A 17,390-nucleotide genomic window follows, 5' to 3' on the forward strand; every position below is an offset into this window, starting at 1 on the left:
GGCATGTGTAAGAGGGGGACTGGCAATGCCACAGGTAAGAGCGGGGGAGGAAGGCAACCACCCTCAAAACTCGTGCTGCCCGGGGCAGACCGCCCCCACCACCCCTTTGCTACGCCAGTGCCGTAATTGTATTTATTGTTCGTTCTGGCATACCTCATCTCCCTGCATGACACTGCATTGACTTTTGTGGAAATGGGGGCACGCCGTGCTTTAGCTTTTGACACCTAAAGCTAAAGCTCGGCATGCCGCCATTGCTACAAAAGTTAATAAATAAACAAACAAAGGCGGGTGCACGTTGCATTTCTTTACTTTTATAGCAATGGTGGCACGCCGCTCATTAGTTCTTTATATCTGAAGCTAAAGCGCTGCGTGCAGTGATTGGTACAATAGCAAAAAAACAGAACAAAAAGAGGCAACCACACAACCTTTTTTTAAATGTTTTGACTTTTGAAGCAATGGCGGCACGCCACGCTTTAGCTTTAAACATCTATAGCTAAAAAGTGGCATACTGCCATTTCTACAAAAGTCAATAAATAAAAAACACAAAGGCAGGCAGACGCCGAATTTCTATTGCAAAGCCAATAGCTCAACATTTTTCTTCTAATGCTACATGATCTGAAGCAAAAAAGCACGTGCAGCAACAATTCTTTACCTCCAACCCTCAAAATAATCAATTGCAAAAGCCATCTTTATTTGTTGAACTCTTGGTTTTAGCTGTGTATGAAATGAACGCACTTCCAAACTGCCTTGCCTAAATGTATCATGCTTAGTTTGCCATGTGACTGTTGTCATTTCATCTAGACACAGCTTACACCCAACCATGTACTTCTAACAGAGGCCAACACTTGATGCTTTGTGGCATCTTTTCTTGTTTGGCTATGAACCAGTTCTCCTTCACCTCATACTATGTATATGGATATAATTGATCTACCAATGAAGTTTTACCCTATAACCTCACAACCTATGTCACTTAAGATTATCTTCACGTTATTTGACCATCAACACTTCCTCTAATTACATAGGGATAATATATACCCACATGCATTATGGTGAATTTCAGTTTGCAAATTCCTTAGCAATCTATTTCAATAAGATACAGCTCATAAGACAATTATGTCAGTTATAGAATGAATAACCAGTACTAGGTTCAGAGCAGCTAAAGGTGTGCCTTGACCTTAAACTAGCAAATTATTTTCTACTTTCTGTACATCTTATATGTTGTTGCATTCCCAGAATTTGGACCATAAATTGATGCCACAACTGCCTTCCCATAATAAACCTGAATAATGGCACTCAACATTATGCAACCTGTTCTGATCTTACAGCTGATGACAGCATAGATCAGCTGTTTTAGAGCAGATCTGATTTTTTTCCCAATTGAAGAGCTCATGATAGCCTCTTGTCAAATCGCATTGCAGGCCTTCAACAAACTAATTCTAGCCAAGTACCATTGAAAGAATGTTGAAGTCAGGAGCGCTGGTGTCGGCAGGCATCGGGTGCTGCGGTGTAAAGTGCAGTGGTGCGGCGTGCGGTGCCCTCAGGTCGTGGTGCCAGCAGCGGCTTGGTGGCGGCGACAGATAGCGTCATCGGTGCGACCAGGGTCGTGGTGGGAAATGAAGGTCGCGCTCGTCACGGTGCTGGCAGGTCACAGTGCAAGCAGCGGTGTTGTTGTTGCTGAAGCGCTGTCGTCGGCTGACTGACTGGAGTCAATTGGCACCGGCGTCGGAAGGCCAAGGTTGCGGTGTTGGATGAGGGCATGCGTCATGTAACTTTATGAGCGGTGCCCTTGAACCACGGTGCAAGCAGCGGCGTTGATTCTGGCGTGGAGCGTCGTAGTTGAGGATACCAAGGCGTCATCGTGAAGTGAGGCGGTACGGAGTGCAGTGCCCACAGGTCACGGTGCGAGCAGCGGCTCAGGGCGGTGTCAGCAGGCATCGTCAGTGAGGCCAGGGTTGCAGTGAGGCATTGCAGCGGTGTCCTCTGTGGTGCCGTCAGGACACGGAGTCGGCAGCGTCGTCGTCGACGTCGTTGAGTTGCTTTTCTTCTGTGGCAGCACAACACACACAGTTCCCAGTGCTGAGGGTAGAAAAGCTTGAAGTCTTTGCTGTTCATGAGACTTCTTGAACAGGGGGCAAGCTCTACCTCAGGCCCTTGGAGAAACTCAAAACAGTAGATTGCAGAAAGTTCAGTCCTGTCCTTTCACTGCCCAAGACAGAAGCAGCCACTGTAGGCCAACACAGCAAAGCACATAGCAAAGTGGTAGTTCCTCCTCACAGCTTCTCCAGCTCTACTTCTTGGCAGTCCTCTTGATCCCAAAAAAGTTCTAAAGTTCTGGGGTTTGGGCCCCAATATTTATACCACCAAATCCTTTGTCCTCTGAAGGCAGAGGGTCCTGTACCTAGTCCAAACCAGTTCTGGTCAGTCTTGGGGCACTTTGTTTACAACCCTCCTGCATTTCCTTTGACAGTGTAAGTCAGGGATATCAGACACACAGCAGGAGGTGAAGCCAGCATTGTGGAAGGCAGGCACAGCCCTATTCAGGTCCCAGGTGCTCCCCTTCCCACCACTCTACACGTAGATGGGTCTGTTCAGCCCTGTGAGCCCTGTGCTGACTCACCCTGTCTCCTGGAGCCACCCCAGACCCTGTCACTCACAAACCATACATGCAATACACAACCTAGCAGAGGCAGGCTGGATGGTTAGGCAAAAAAATACCTACTTTCTAAAAGTGGTATTTTCAAACACAGAATGTTAAAACCAACTTCACTAAAAGATGTATTTTATCATTCTGAGTTCAGGCATAATACATTTGTTTTTCTACCATGTTCCCTGGGTCAGTTAGGATTATAAGATGTTATAATCAAACTGCCCGTTCTGACCTATGGGAACACGTAGCCTTGCAATAGTGAAAAACGAAATTGGCTGTAATTTACTATCAGGGCATGTCCTACCTTTCACAACACTGCACCCTTCACACAGGGGTAACTTGGGCCTAGCTTAGGGGTGACTAACATGTAGGAAAGGGAAGGGTTTAGAGACTGGCAAGTGGGTGCACTTGCCAAGTCGACATGGCAGTCCCAGACCGCACACAGGCTCTCCAATGGCAGGCCAGAGTTACACTTTACGGGCTGTTTGCGTGGGTGGCACAATCCAGTGCTGCAGCCCACCAACAGCATTTGATTTATGGGCCCTGGCACGGGCAGTACACTTTACTAGGGACTGACAGATAAACCAAATAGGCCAATCATGGAAACAACAATCCATAACACATTTTAATACGGGTGCACTTGCAATTTACCACTGGTCAGCAGTGAGAAAAGTGCACAGAATCATTACACCAGGAAAAACAGAGTCAAAACCAGGAGGTCAGAAAGCAAAAACTCAGGGGAAACAAGCCAAAAGATGTCAAGTCTAACAGTACTTTTACAGTCCCTTTAGGCTCCCCAGGTTGAGGAAACCTGTTGCACGGCCACTTACCAACTCAGGTCAGCTTCTCTTCAATATTCCTACCCCAAACACCTATGAGGTACTGTCACCTTTGGATGGCCAAGATTAATGGTTCCTGGATACCACAGACAACCCCCCCCGGAAGGCAAGTGCACAATGAAATCCACCAGGATGCTTCTTACCTTGAATTAAGGGCATCCCCAAGGTTGCTTACTGGAATGTCAACAACTATGGCAATCCATGCCTCTGATAAAATCCCTCTAGTAGATCACACACATACAATCACTGGGAACCCAACCATGAAGCAAACTGGTACTCTTTCCCATGAGCTCCTAAGTGTACTTTTGTGTAACACTGCAGGACTAAAGACCAAATTGATGGACCCTGCTTGTTTGGAATATATTGATCAATTTCATATGTGCATGTTGCAGGAAACATAGCTAACACACCCTCCATCTAAGTCTGGTTATAAAACCTTCTATGTTGATGCTATTCCTTCTACATGGGGCAGGGCTTTTGGGAGTCTTGCGATTTGTATTAAAATAACATTAAATCTGCACATAGAGTCCATGAGTATTGACTCACCTGATATCCTGGGGCTAAAAAAATCTCTTTAACGAAAGGGTCTATTCTGTACCTTTCCAATGTTTATATCTCAGGGCAACGAGTAAGACTATTGAAGCACCTATGCTAACTACTACTAACCAATCATGAAAGCATTCTCCGAGTTGAGAGTACCTCGCTGGACCCTTATTTCTCATTTATTGAGACTAAACTAGCCATAGAGGCCATTAAACTAGGCAAGGTCCCTGGTCTTGATAAAATCCCAGGTGAGCTATTGTGGTATGATCTAACGTTTTGGGTCCCTTACGTCCACTTATTATGCAGTTCCATAGCCTCAGGAGTCCTGATCACTGACACCTGGAAAGGGGCAGAAATTAACCCTGTTATATAAGAAAGGGGACCAACATAACTCAGAGAATTGCAGGCCCATTAGTCTCCTAAATACCATGTAGAAGGCTTACTCAAGGCAGCTTCTAAAATTGCTCTCAGAATGGATGGAGGTAGCAGAGATCCTGTCACCCTAGCAGGCGGGCTTTAGACATAGAGTAAGTACTACAGATCATGTTAGGAGTCTTCTCCTTATTATTTGGAAGTACACAAAACTGAGAGGACCAACGGTACATAGCATTTGTTGACCTCGGGGCCGCCTTTGACTTGGTCCCTAGGGAATCATTGTGGGCCTCGCTTGAGGAACTGGGATTCCCGGGTAACCTTCTTACACAAATAATTTGATAACATCATGAAAACAACTTACCGACCGCATCCCCATACGCAGAGGGGTGAGGCATGGCTGTGTGTTGGCTCCCACTCTTTTCTTCCCTCTACATAAATTATATTGCTAGAGTTTTAGTCAAATGTACAAACAATTACCCAAAGTTAAAAGGAGTGTGTGTCCCTGCACTCTTATTTGTAAATGACAGTGTTAATATTGCAAGCTCCTACTGGTTTACAACATTTACTGAATAAATTTAACGCATACTTGGGAAAAAAACCTGAAGAGCAACACTAATAAAACTAAATTTATGCTGACAACCCCTCACAAGTCTTTTAGAGGGTCCTTATGCTTAGACCAAGAAAAATTAGAACGTGCATCGGAATTTGAATTTATTTGGTATTATGATAGACAGCAAAGTTTACTGGGTCTCACATATACAAAAGAGAATGGCAGTACTTCAGCACCAAACCATGGCTATCTTTAAAAAAGATCAGGCAACGAGGTCTAGATCAATTCGCCCAGCCATTGATCTGTACAAACTAAAAGCTCAATCTGCAGCCTTGTATGGCGCTGAGATTTGGGGTTTTGCCAACATAGAATTCCCTACCCAAAGTGTGAACAACTTTGTTCACTCACTCTTTCGTCTTCCTAAAAGTACTCCCCTTAACCCCATGTTTTTTGACGTAGAGTTAAAGAGAATAGAACAGATAGCATTACTAAGACCACTCCTCTACTGGGTGAGGATATGGACGGTAAAAGAGTTCTTGCCTTATAGGAGGGCCGCGAGTGAACTCCTGGGACTTGAAAAGAATATCATCTTTCCATGCTTTGGGCACCGTCAATCAAGGTTCTTTAAAATAGGCCTTGGGAACCTTTGGACTGACCTTAAAACCTTAAATGTGTCCTTGAAGAAGCTACCAAAATCGTCTTTTTTGGGCCCTTATTATCGGAAACTTGCATCGAAGTAGCACTCTGGGGAGATCGACGGCTCTATGCTTGGCTTCCTAGCCCAGCCCCACTTCGAAGAATTTTGCGATGTTTCTCAACGCCAACTTGCTAAGACCTTGTACATGAAGTTCCATTCTGAGACACTCGAAATTGGGGCATTTATGCCAAAATTGAACAAGGCTATAGTTGCCGATGACGAAGGACATTGCCCCATGTGTCAGATGCGTGCCAAAGAAAATGTTGCCCATGTGTTACTTTTCTGCCCTCTTACGCATGACCTAGAAGTAAATGGATTCGCCCCTTATGTATGCGTTTGGGCTCCAAGTGTCATCTAGAAACTTTAGGGTACTGAAGGGCGACACCGCTCCTTACATAATGATCACTATGAGCAGTTTCCTATTCGTCATAGGCCTGACTAGAAAGCAAGAGGGCCTAAAACTCTAAGCAGGGCTCAGGCCATATAAAATGGGAATTTGAATATGCACTGGCCCTTTAGCTCAGCTTAAATCCTGTCTGGTTGAATTGTGCTAATGTTGACTGATGTGGTAAATTCTTCAAGAGTATTTTAACCAGTTTCTTAGATTTGCATTTTACGTTTGTGTAGTCGCACGAAGGTTGTCTTGTTTTTTATCTATATTAATTGGTCTATAAAACCGTGGAGGGCATAATTGTTTACTAAACTGTTATAGGTGTCTTTGTTTTAAAAAAAATCTTAGGATCATATTATGAAATATTATTTTTCGCACTGCATTACTCTTCTTTTATGACCACTGTTTTTGTCTTCTTAAGATGATTTTAATGTAATGAACTCCATCCACTCCGGATCTCCAACCGACCCCAGCCCTCACCACGTCTTCAACAAGGCCGACACCGTCATCGCACCCCACCTGCGGGACATCATCAACACCTCCTTCGACACCGCCACCTTCCCGGAGAGCTGGAAGCACGCCGAACTCAGCGCTCTACTAAAGAAACCAACAGCGGACCCCACCGAACTCAAAAATTACCGCCCCATCTCGCGCCTCCCGTTTCCAGCCAAAGTCATCGAGAAGACCGTCAACAAACAGCTGGCCGCCTTCCTCGAGACGAATGGATCCCTCGACCCCTCACAGTCTGGCTTCCGAGCCAACCACAGCACCGAGACCGCCCTCATCGCTGCCACCGATGACATCCGAGCCCTGATGGACAATGGAGAAACAGCGGCCCTCATCCTCCTAGACCTCTCCGCGGCATTCGACACTGTCTGCCACCGCACCCTAGTGCAGCGCCTCAGCAACGTCGGAATTCAGGAGAAGGCACTGGAATGGATCGTCTCCTTCCTCGACGGAAGAACACAGAGAGTCCGTCTACCACCGTACAAGTCAGAGGCCACCGAAGTCATCTGCGGCGTCCCTCAAGGATCCTCGCTGAGCCCCACCCTCTTCAACGTCTACATGAGCCCCCTCGCGCCCATCGCACGCCAACACAACCTGAACATCATCTCCTACGCTGATGACACCCAGCTGATCCTCTCCCTGACCAACGACCCCGCCGCTGCCAGAGCCAACCTTCACGAAGGGATGAAAGATGTAGCCGAGTGGATGAAGACCAGCCGCCTGAAACTGAACTCAGACAAGACAGAAGTCCTCATCCTGGGCTCCTCGCCTTCCGCCTGGGACGACTCCTGGTGGCCCCCCGCCCTGGGCACCGCACCCACACCGACAGACCACGCACGCAACCTGGGCTTCATCCTGGACTCCTCCCTCTCCATGACCAGACAAGTCAACGCCGTCTCCTCGTCATGCTTCAACATCCTGCGCATGCTACGGAAGATCTTCCGGTGGATCCCCATCGAGACCAGGAAGACGGTCACCCAGGCCCTCGTCACCAGCCGACTGGACTACGGCAACGCCCTCTACGCCGGAACCACCGCCAAGCTCCAGAAGAGACTCCAGCGGATCCAGAACGCCTCAGCCAGACTCATCCTCGACATCCCCCGACGCAGCCACATCTCCGGACATCTGAGAGACCTGCACTGGCTCCCCGTCAACAAAAGGATCACCTTCCGTCTCCTCACCCACGCACACAAAGCCCTACACGATCAAGGCCCGAGCTACCTCAACAACTGCATCAACTTCTACGCTCCCAAACGCCACCTCCGATCAGCCAGCCACGCCCTCGCCGCCGTCCCCCGCATCCGAAGAACGACAACAGGAGGAAGGTCCTTCTCCCACCTGGCCGCCAAGACCTGGAACTCCCTCCCGACCGACCTGCGCCTGACCCAAGACCACCTCTCCTTCAGGAAGAAGCTCAAGACCTGGCTGTTCGAGCGGTAGCAGCACCCCCCCCCCCAAGCGCCTTGAGACCCTCCGGGTAGGTAGTGCGCTCTATAAATGTCCTTGATTGATTGATTGATTGAATGTAATGGATCGATTGAAGAAAATGTGTATACATGTACGTTTTTAAGGAATGTTATTGCCGAAATAAACTATTGTGACTGATACGTGACGGTAAAGGGCCAACAAAATTGTTGCAGAATATTGGGTTTTGTTTAGCCAGTCCCCATACTTTTTTTATGCACTTCAACAACTGGTCTTTTGTCAATGTTTAGATAAGTGAACCCGTTGTGGGTTGGGGCTACGGTGTAGATTTTCTATGTTCTAATTGGTTTGAATAAAAGCAAGGAAATACAAAGAAATGCAACTAGTGTTGTAAAACCCTCTTTAAGTGATGAGTGGTGGTAAATGCTCTTCGCCTTTAAAAGAACCATCTGTCCCATAATTTTTGGAAGACCAAAATGCAGAATAACGAGTTAATATGACGGGGAAAAAAGAAGTTGTAAATGCAGGGACATTGTCTCATGCGAAGACGGGAACATGCTCTAAGCGCAACATTGATGGACACCATATAGTGAAGCTGAAAAAAGAAGAATGTAGTTGAGCTGGCAATTTATATTGTATTGGAGGCTGCCTTTATGATTTAGTGCAAAACAAACACAAAGTTCACATGAGTTTAAAGGCTGGAAAACACATGCACTCTGGAGTGCTTAACCAAAAATTGAAAACTATTTCCATAAAAACAGCAACGAACAGAGGCATGGTCGAGGCGCCCAGGATGGCGGTCACTCACAACTTAATGTTTTTCCAGGTCCCCCTCCACTCATCTTACTCCATCCGTGGCCTGACAGCTGACCTTCACGCCTTCCACATACGTGAGAGAGAAGCCGGGCCACAGGGCTACCGAGATCTCCAGAGGGGATGGCCTGGTAGGCTTGCATGACCAGCCACAGTGGCAGTGCAAGGCGGGGCCTACAAGGAGAACCGCGCACCAGCGAAGCCCAAAGGTGATCTGGCCCTTATGCCGAGCGGCCACCCCCATGCCAGTGGGAAGCATGCAGTGGGATTGCGGGGCCTCCTCCTGTGCTGGCATTTGTTGTCCCTGACTTTTGCGGGAGTGGGAGATGAGCCGGGCCACCGGGACCGCAGGAGGCAATGACCCAGGGGGCCTGCATAACAAGCTGTGATGGTGGTGCGAAGAGGTACCTACACAGAGGACCGGTCCGTGCCCCAGCGAGGCCCCCAAAGGTAATCCGGCCCTGACATTGAGTGACTTACTCCGTGCCAATGGGGTGATGTGCGGCTGGGGTACGTTCGAGCCCTGACACTGAGCGGGCCTTGCGGCCGCGGCCTCATCATCCCTTGGACTCCGGCAACAGCCTGGCAACAGTCCAACACAGAGCATATCAGACTTGGCCTGGGGTTGAGGCCCTGTTCCTTTGCAGTATACCATGGGGGCTGGGGCGACCTTGAAGGCGCACTTGAAGACCAGAAGTTGGCCCTGTTCTGCCTCCCCACCCCCTGACTATAGCCTGAGCATGTTGTCAGCTCCCACTCTCCCCCCCCACAGAGATGCCTGGTCCCACCAACACTTTGAGATGCAGGCCCTGCTAAAGAGGTATACCCTCCGGCACAAGTGGAGTGGAGTACACTGGAGCCGAGTCGCAACAGGCACTGGCCTGCTGAAGTCGACTGCTTGTTGGCATTGATCACCCCAAAGATGAGGTTCTATGGCTGCTGGTGCTTGGTGATCCCCCTTCTATCTGCCCCTTTGTGGCATAGACTGTCACGAGGACCCTTCACTAGGTGCTCTAGAGTGCTGCTTGAGGCCTTAGTAGCTGGGAGTTGGACACCCAGACATCCTCCCCTCTCCTGAACGGCGACTTGGGGGACACAGATGCTCTGACTGCTTGCACTGCCTTTTGGCAAGTGGGTTTGGGAGTTTGGAGAGGACAGGACCCACCCCGACCCACTCCTGTCACTGCCTAAAGCATCATGACACAAGTTGCTGTGGGCTGGACATGCCACCGCCTCCAGCATCCACCCAAACCAAGATGGACCAATTCACTGTGCCACCCTATATGGCAACTGCTCCCCCTGATACTCCTGTGGGGGTGCAGCACCCTCCTATGCAATCTGACCCTACCACCATACTAGAGGCAGTTCAAGACTCCTGTGAGGCAGTAGAAGCCAAGGTAGGCGAGGTACAGGTGGACGTATCCTTGCTGTGCCAAGATCTACAAAATGTCTCCACTCTGGTGACCAAGGCCACAACCCGAGTCTCCTCAGTAGAAGATGACCTAGCCTTACTCCTGCTGCAAGCTTGCAAATTATTATCCACGATGGCGCAACTGGAGGAATGAGCTGAGGACACCGTAAACCACTCCCGCAGGAACAACATCCACTTCATTGGATTCCCAAAGGGTTGTAAATCCCTGAAGCAGAACACTTTCCAGAGAGATAGGTGAGGTCCTGGGTCCCCGCGGACATGTTTTCACCCTGGTTTGTGCTGGAGCGGGCCCACCAATCTCATGCCTGCCACCCTCCTCTGGGGAAACCAGCCTGCTCGCTGATTCCATGGATCCTCAATCATCGCAATGGCAATGCAATTCTCAGGGAATCTACGGGACACCTGGAGCTCCACTTCCATTACTCAAAGATCATGATTTTTCCAGACTACACAAGAGTAGTTCAACAACATAGGCGGTCCTTTGAGGAGGTCAAGCACAAGGTCTGTACCCTCGGCCAGTAGTCATTTATGTTTCTGGCAAAGCTGAAAGTTATCTTCAATCCAATATCTACTTCTTTGAGACTCCTGATCTTGCGTCAAGTGTTGCTAGTTTGTTCGAATTCTTGCATAAATAGGTGATATCTCCCATATTTTTGTGAGAAAGCTCATACCGGTGGGTCATTAAAACATGGTCTTAAACTTGCCTATGTACATGTGCTTTTGAAAAATGTTGTGGAACCATGATGACATCACCATGTCCCATCTCACCCTACGGCAAAAGGCTGTCACCTGCATGGTAGACAAAAGCGCTAACATTGATGGCCTTGATTTGAGCCCTGGACATGACCGCTGTGACTGTGAATCTGTCTTTGACCAATCCCATGGTCTCACCATGCAGCTAATCTCATACCCAATGGTCACTCTTAACACCCCCTAAGTCTACTCCTGGCTCAGCGCCTTGCATGGAAATGTAGTGTGTTTATCTAGGTACCTATATTGATACTCCTATTTCTGACCCTTGTCCGGTTATTAATTCACTAGTGTCCATACAACGGCACAGAAACCCGTCTTCAGATTAGGTCATAGCGCATGCTGTCACATTAAGCAAGCACTATCCCTTCAGCCCCCTAGAGAAGCACACCGAGTTCTCAAAACAAATCAAACCTTCAACAGACCTGGGAAATCCCCGCGACAATTGTTTTGATTTCGCTCGAGAACTCCTGCAAAGAATGTAAGAACGACCAGTCCTTATGACATTCTTGCTGACGTCTTATGTCCATCCTTACGTCAAATACGGCACCTTTCAGGTATAAATATACCGACGTTGCCCTAAGCTAAGACACGGTGGTGACGAGCTTGGAGCAGCGCTACTTGCCGGAGAGCCCAGCTGAAGCAGAAAAGCCCACGGACGCTGCCCCTCCCTTTTGACGCGCTGAGAGAGAGACGCTGTCTTTTCTCCTGCCGAGAAATCCAGCCTCCGGCGTTTCCAGCCACCCTCGCGGGTAACTGGGATATCGAGTCCTGAGACAGAGATACCAACCCTCCAGCCTTCCAAATCCCAGGTACTGAACTGACTAACCCCTTACAGAGAATTCTTGAGTCAGATTCTTGGCAAAGCAAACTTAACTTAAACTGCTACTTACTTACTCCCTCCCAAGTATTAGGCTTAGGTCAGGTACACCGGGGTAGGCGTAGTTAGAAGCACCAGTTGAGTACGACTAGTCAATGTATATATGTATGTATATCTTTTATCCATTTTAGTATCATATGGCTAAGAAACCATATAAATGCTTTTACAGTATTATTTTATAATTCTGTTTTTACTGTATGCACTTTACTTAACTATAAGTATTGCAATAATAGCGATTCATTTCCCTTGTATGAGAAAAGAGACTGATCAATAAATAACATCTTTTATTGAACCACGCCCATCTCTTATTTCTCTACAAACTGGTGAAACTAAGAATGCACGTACTGAATGAGTAAAATAAGTTGTCTTTTGTTTTCACACGACTCTGGAGATATACTCTTGATTAGGGGAGAGCAAAGTTGTCATGTTCTATGGTTGTCAGAAACTAAATCCCTTCTTGTCTATCCAGGGAGGTTAAACTTCTCCTTGCCTATTCAAGAAAGTTTCTAGTGAACTCTGAGCTAGCTGGCACACATAACTTTAAGTCTAATATCGTCAGTAGAAGACCTAGTTAACCACAGTCCTACGTCCATACTATTGAAGATATTATTCCAATGCGCAGAGCCTATTGGGAAAATAGGAACTACACTACATGGCGCCCAACAGTTTGGATAGGCGATAAATCTAACGCAAGACATTAGAGTAACTCAGTCGTGCTTTTTCACACAGACCCTTTTTCCCATAAAACTCCAAAGACGTCTGGAGTGGGTGAAAGGTTAAATCCGCCAAACTTAGTAGGAGGAGACTCCTATGTATGGTTTTTGGTTTATTCAATGTTGAAAGATACAGTGTTCCAAAATATTGTGCATCTAATCTTTGTTTCCTTGAAAACCTGATCTGCAACAAAAACCCTTCTTGACAGTAAAATGTCAGAAACGGAAGAAGATAGGGAGGCAGCTAGAATAGCAGCTCTACTCCTAGAGGAAGACACAAGTCTCCTACAGCAAAACCCGGGTGCAATACTCATCCCGGTCAGCATAAGGAAAACTATAACCTTAAAACTTATAGAAAATGGACTAACACCGAGAGGTGGTACAGTCATATTCGTAATTGAGGCACACGAATATCGGCAGACAGAGGTATTCTATTCATGGATAAATGTCCCAGCAGCAAACGCTGTAACAAAGGAGTTCCATATTACAAGATAGAGGAACCTCCGGATGAGTACACCCCTTTCGAGGAGGTGGAAATACCACTCAAATACCAAGAGCACCTGCTCTGGTTTAAAGGCGCCCTAAAACATAATGATCACATCACCAGGCTCGGTCCACTAGGTAGACCAGGAGCAACGTGGCCGGTTCTAGCCAGATACACACCACATCCAGACATTGAAAAAATGTCAGTAACAGAACTTTTAACACAGTTAAAACAACTGATTAAAATACACAGACAACTAGTTCAAAATGTAATGCGGACTACAACAGTCCAACCAGCTATTAAAATTCCACAGCTGACCCCTCATCAGGGGAACACAAATAAAATCGCACCACAGAACATACAGTCCTGTCTAGGTAAAGTACCCATTAAACGGGAACAAATTCCATTCTGGTTAGCACAAAAAATCACTCAAATAAAGGCGGTATTTCCAGATACCACACCTGTGGAGAAACACAGAATTCTGACTATCTGTCTCCCAATGGGGATCGCACCACATGTGGAGGACTGTGACACTTGGGGTACAGTCTTTGCTTCCATTTACACAAAAACACATGGTGTTCCGTCCATGGCGGTAATACCAGAAGTGCTAAAACAGATTCAAAATGAATACGGTCCAGAACCTGCTTTAACTCTGGGTATGAAATTACTGAAAGACTTCAAGCAGGTCTCGGCAATATTACTAGCAAACATAAAAGGGGAAGCAGCAAATGTGGCGATCCGCCAAAGATTGAAGGAAACAGATATAGCAGACCAACCATTTGAACTTGCCAGAATCATAGATAAATCCTATGAAGAACTAGGAAGAGATAGTTTGGGTGGGAAACCAGTGAAACCCCAACTAATAGAAAATCATGAAAAGGTATTTATTAAAAATAATCTAAACACTTCAAAAAAGAACTGGGATGGAAATAAACAATCCACTCCCAAAGAAAAAAGATTCCAGTCCAGAGGAAGGTCTCCTCGGCGGAGAGAAAGATCTCCGGACCAAGGACACAAGTCTCCCCAGAGGGAGCTCTCTGAGAAAAAATACAACCTTAGAAATAGGGATTATTTGAAGAAACCTGATAGATATCAAGATATTGATACACGTCCCTCTCGATCTTTTCAGACTTCCTCGCAGAAATCGGAAAGAAGAGGACGGTCAGAACACAGGGAAGAGCTCGTCAAGTCCAAAGACAAAGAACCTGCTCATCAAAGTAAAAAGTTACAATTTCCAAAGAAGAAGGTAGCCAGCAGTAAAATAATAAAACATGCCGAGGATCCTGAGGACTCAGCTGAAAAACGGAGAGTGGGCTCAGACAATGCTAGACAGCGCAGCAGAAGTGAGCATAGCTCGCAAGATCCTGATGGATCATCTGGAGACAGTGGACACGAATGAATACATTCAAGTAGAAACTGCAGATACCAGAGTTAGCAAACCTCATAAAATATATGAAATAACATTACGTATAGAGGGAGATAAGACTAGGAAAATAAGGGGTCTATTTTGGGATAATCTCTCCAAGGGCTATGACATCCTTCTAGCTGAAAAAGACTGGCCACCAGAGTTTGTCAGGGAGTGCCCTCATGGCGAAGAAATGATTATGCCTGCGTTCTCAAATCATATTCCAATTCATAAAAAATATACACTTGCAAGAAAGTGGGCAGTAGCCCAGGCTCCTGCATTATATAAAAATCATGTGGGATGGGATGAGGACTCTCCTCCTCACAAAATCCAGTTAAAATCTCAACCAACTGCACAGAGGCAGTACCCAATTAAGCAAGAAGCTAAAAAACAGGTCAGGGAGATCTTAGATCAACTGGAATACCAGGGGGTGATTGAAACATGCACCTCACAAATGAACAATCCTTTGTTTCCTGTCTCCAAACCAGATGATTCATATCGTCTAGTTTTGGACTACAGACACCTTAACTCATGCTGCAAAACGTTTGCAGTACAAAACTCACACAGTGCCGCACTAATGAATAGCATAGTGCGCAAAAAATACAAAACAACATTAGACATCTCTAATGGATTCTTTTGTCAAAATATAGCACCTGAATGCAGATATTTGACCGCTTTCTCAATAAATGGCTCGCAGAAAATTTCTCTTGTTTGCCCCAAGGGTTCAAGAACAGCCCAGGATTATTCTCAGCGAGAGTAACAGAATTACTACAAATATATGATGATGAGCATTATCTTATGTCGATGACATCTATCTAACAGACGATGACTTGGATACTCACTTGAAAAGAGTGAACACCATAATACTTGGGTTCGCAGCAGAGGGTTACAAATTCAACTTCAAGAAGTCAAGAATTGCCCATCTGACTGTCCTATTCTTAGGATATGAATTATCAAGTGAAGGCAAAAGCCTGGCTGACAATTTCCTAGAGAAATGTGCTGTGATCCAAGCACCTAGAACACTGAAAAACTTGCAATCAATTCTAGGTTTCCTGAATTTCGGAAGAACTTACATTATAAACTATGCAGAGAGGGTTAAACCTCTCTATGACCTAATAAAACTAGATTTTAAAATAATCAATTGGACTCAAAAACACAAAGAAATGTTGAGATCTTTACAAACAGACATGTTAGTTAAAACAAAACTGCAAACACGCGATAACACACGCAACCTCGTGATTCGAGTCATCCCAGGAAGATGCGGATTCACATACCTAACCTCTAATGAGGGAGAAAAGGTACCAATAGCATACAAATCACACTTATACACAGAAGCTGAAAAAACATTCAGCATTAAGGAAAACATTGTTCACGCGGTTCAAACAGCTGTAGCAAGAGAAAGATACCAAGCTGACGGCAGACAAATTACAGTCAGAACAGCGGAATCAGCCTTTGAGGCATTAACAACCCCATGTAATTTACCTACTATGGCACTGAATCCTAGATGGATACAATGGGAAGATTCTATTGCTACAGACAGAGTGAAATACTATTTTGATCCAGAGTTGACAACATTAAAAAATCTAGAATATGAAAGAGAATATCCTCTGCCAATCGACATTCTGCCCGTACGACAGTACGCCTGTGTAATACATACAGACGGACATGCTCAGCCCTCAGTTTGGGGTGAACAAGCTTATAACGTCACATGCGAGATTACAAAAGACGTGTGGCGCGGAGGTAAATTAAGACCTCTGTTTTCAAAAACACACTGTTGCATGGTTTCTGTACTCACACAGAACTGTGCACAGAGGAGTGGAACCTCGGCAAATTAGGGTGTCCCAAAACTTACCTTAGCAACCAACTCACCCCTTACCGAGCTAGCTACAGTGTCTCATTGGACATATCAAACTCCCAATGTTTAGACAAACCAGAACATGAACTTACAGTACCTCAGGGTACGTGGGACTCATGAACACTCTTTCGTTATATTATCATTACAAACCAGAACATGGAGTAAAGAAGACACATGTGCATTTGAAATGTTTATTTACTAATGCCGTCTTCTCAGGCGCAGTATCTTAGATAATACAAGTATACTTATTATCAGTAGCAAAATTATCAGCATAGTTACTAAGACATAAAAAGCGAATGGTGACAGCATGTTAACATGCTGTAATGAATAAGAGTTAACAACACTTATATCTCACCCTCCCTAACACATATATTATATTATTAGCTAAGAAGGTCTCTTTGGGTTGTTTTAGGGCGGGCCCATACCTTAGTGTCCTAGCATGAAGGAATCACATCAGCATACACCAGCTCTCTCTCTGCATGTGCACCGCATCAAGTGTGTTAACAATTCTCGTGCAAAGCAATATCAATCCCGCCTCAAGCCCAAGTTGGCAAAGGCTGCACTTGTGTTATGACTATGAAGGCGTGGAGATCAGACCTCATAACAATTCCATATCGTGTTGCTCCTGAAACTTCAGCACTCTCCGTGCAGACATGGTTTATTAAACAAAACTGATATCAGAGCAATAACATATTATTCTCACATACACCACGGCAAACCACTAGGTTGAAAGCTAAGTCAACAATTAAGGGTCGTGTGCAGAAGTTGCAAGAAAGGAAAAATGGCGTTTAAATCTCAAATGTACCTATGCTAACTTAACACGATATAAGGATATATAGGAGCTATACAACACCCCCCCATGATCCGAGAACGGACTAAATAAGATAACAGAAGTGCCATCACATGAGAGCAGAATCCAATTATATACGAGCATGAATAAAAATTCAATTATAAAAACTAATGCTAAAAAATAGCCCACAAGTATAATGTGACTCAAGCCAATAGGCAAGCAAAAATAAAATGTCTTGACCAAAAGTCAATAAAATCAAGGAAATGCTATCAATCAGCATGTCAATTTGAGGCA

This window comes from Lissotriton helveticus, chromosome 5_1 (genome assembly GCF_964261635.1).
Source record: "Lissotriton helveticus chromosome 5_1, aLisHel1.1, whole genome shotgun sequence".
NCBI classification, from domain to species: domain Eukaryota; kingdom Metazoa; phylum Chordata; class Amphibia; order Caudata; family Salamandridae; genus Lissotriton; species Lissotriton helveticus.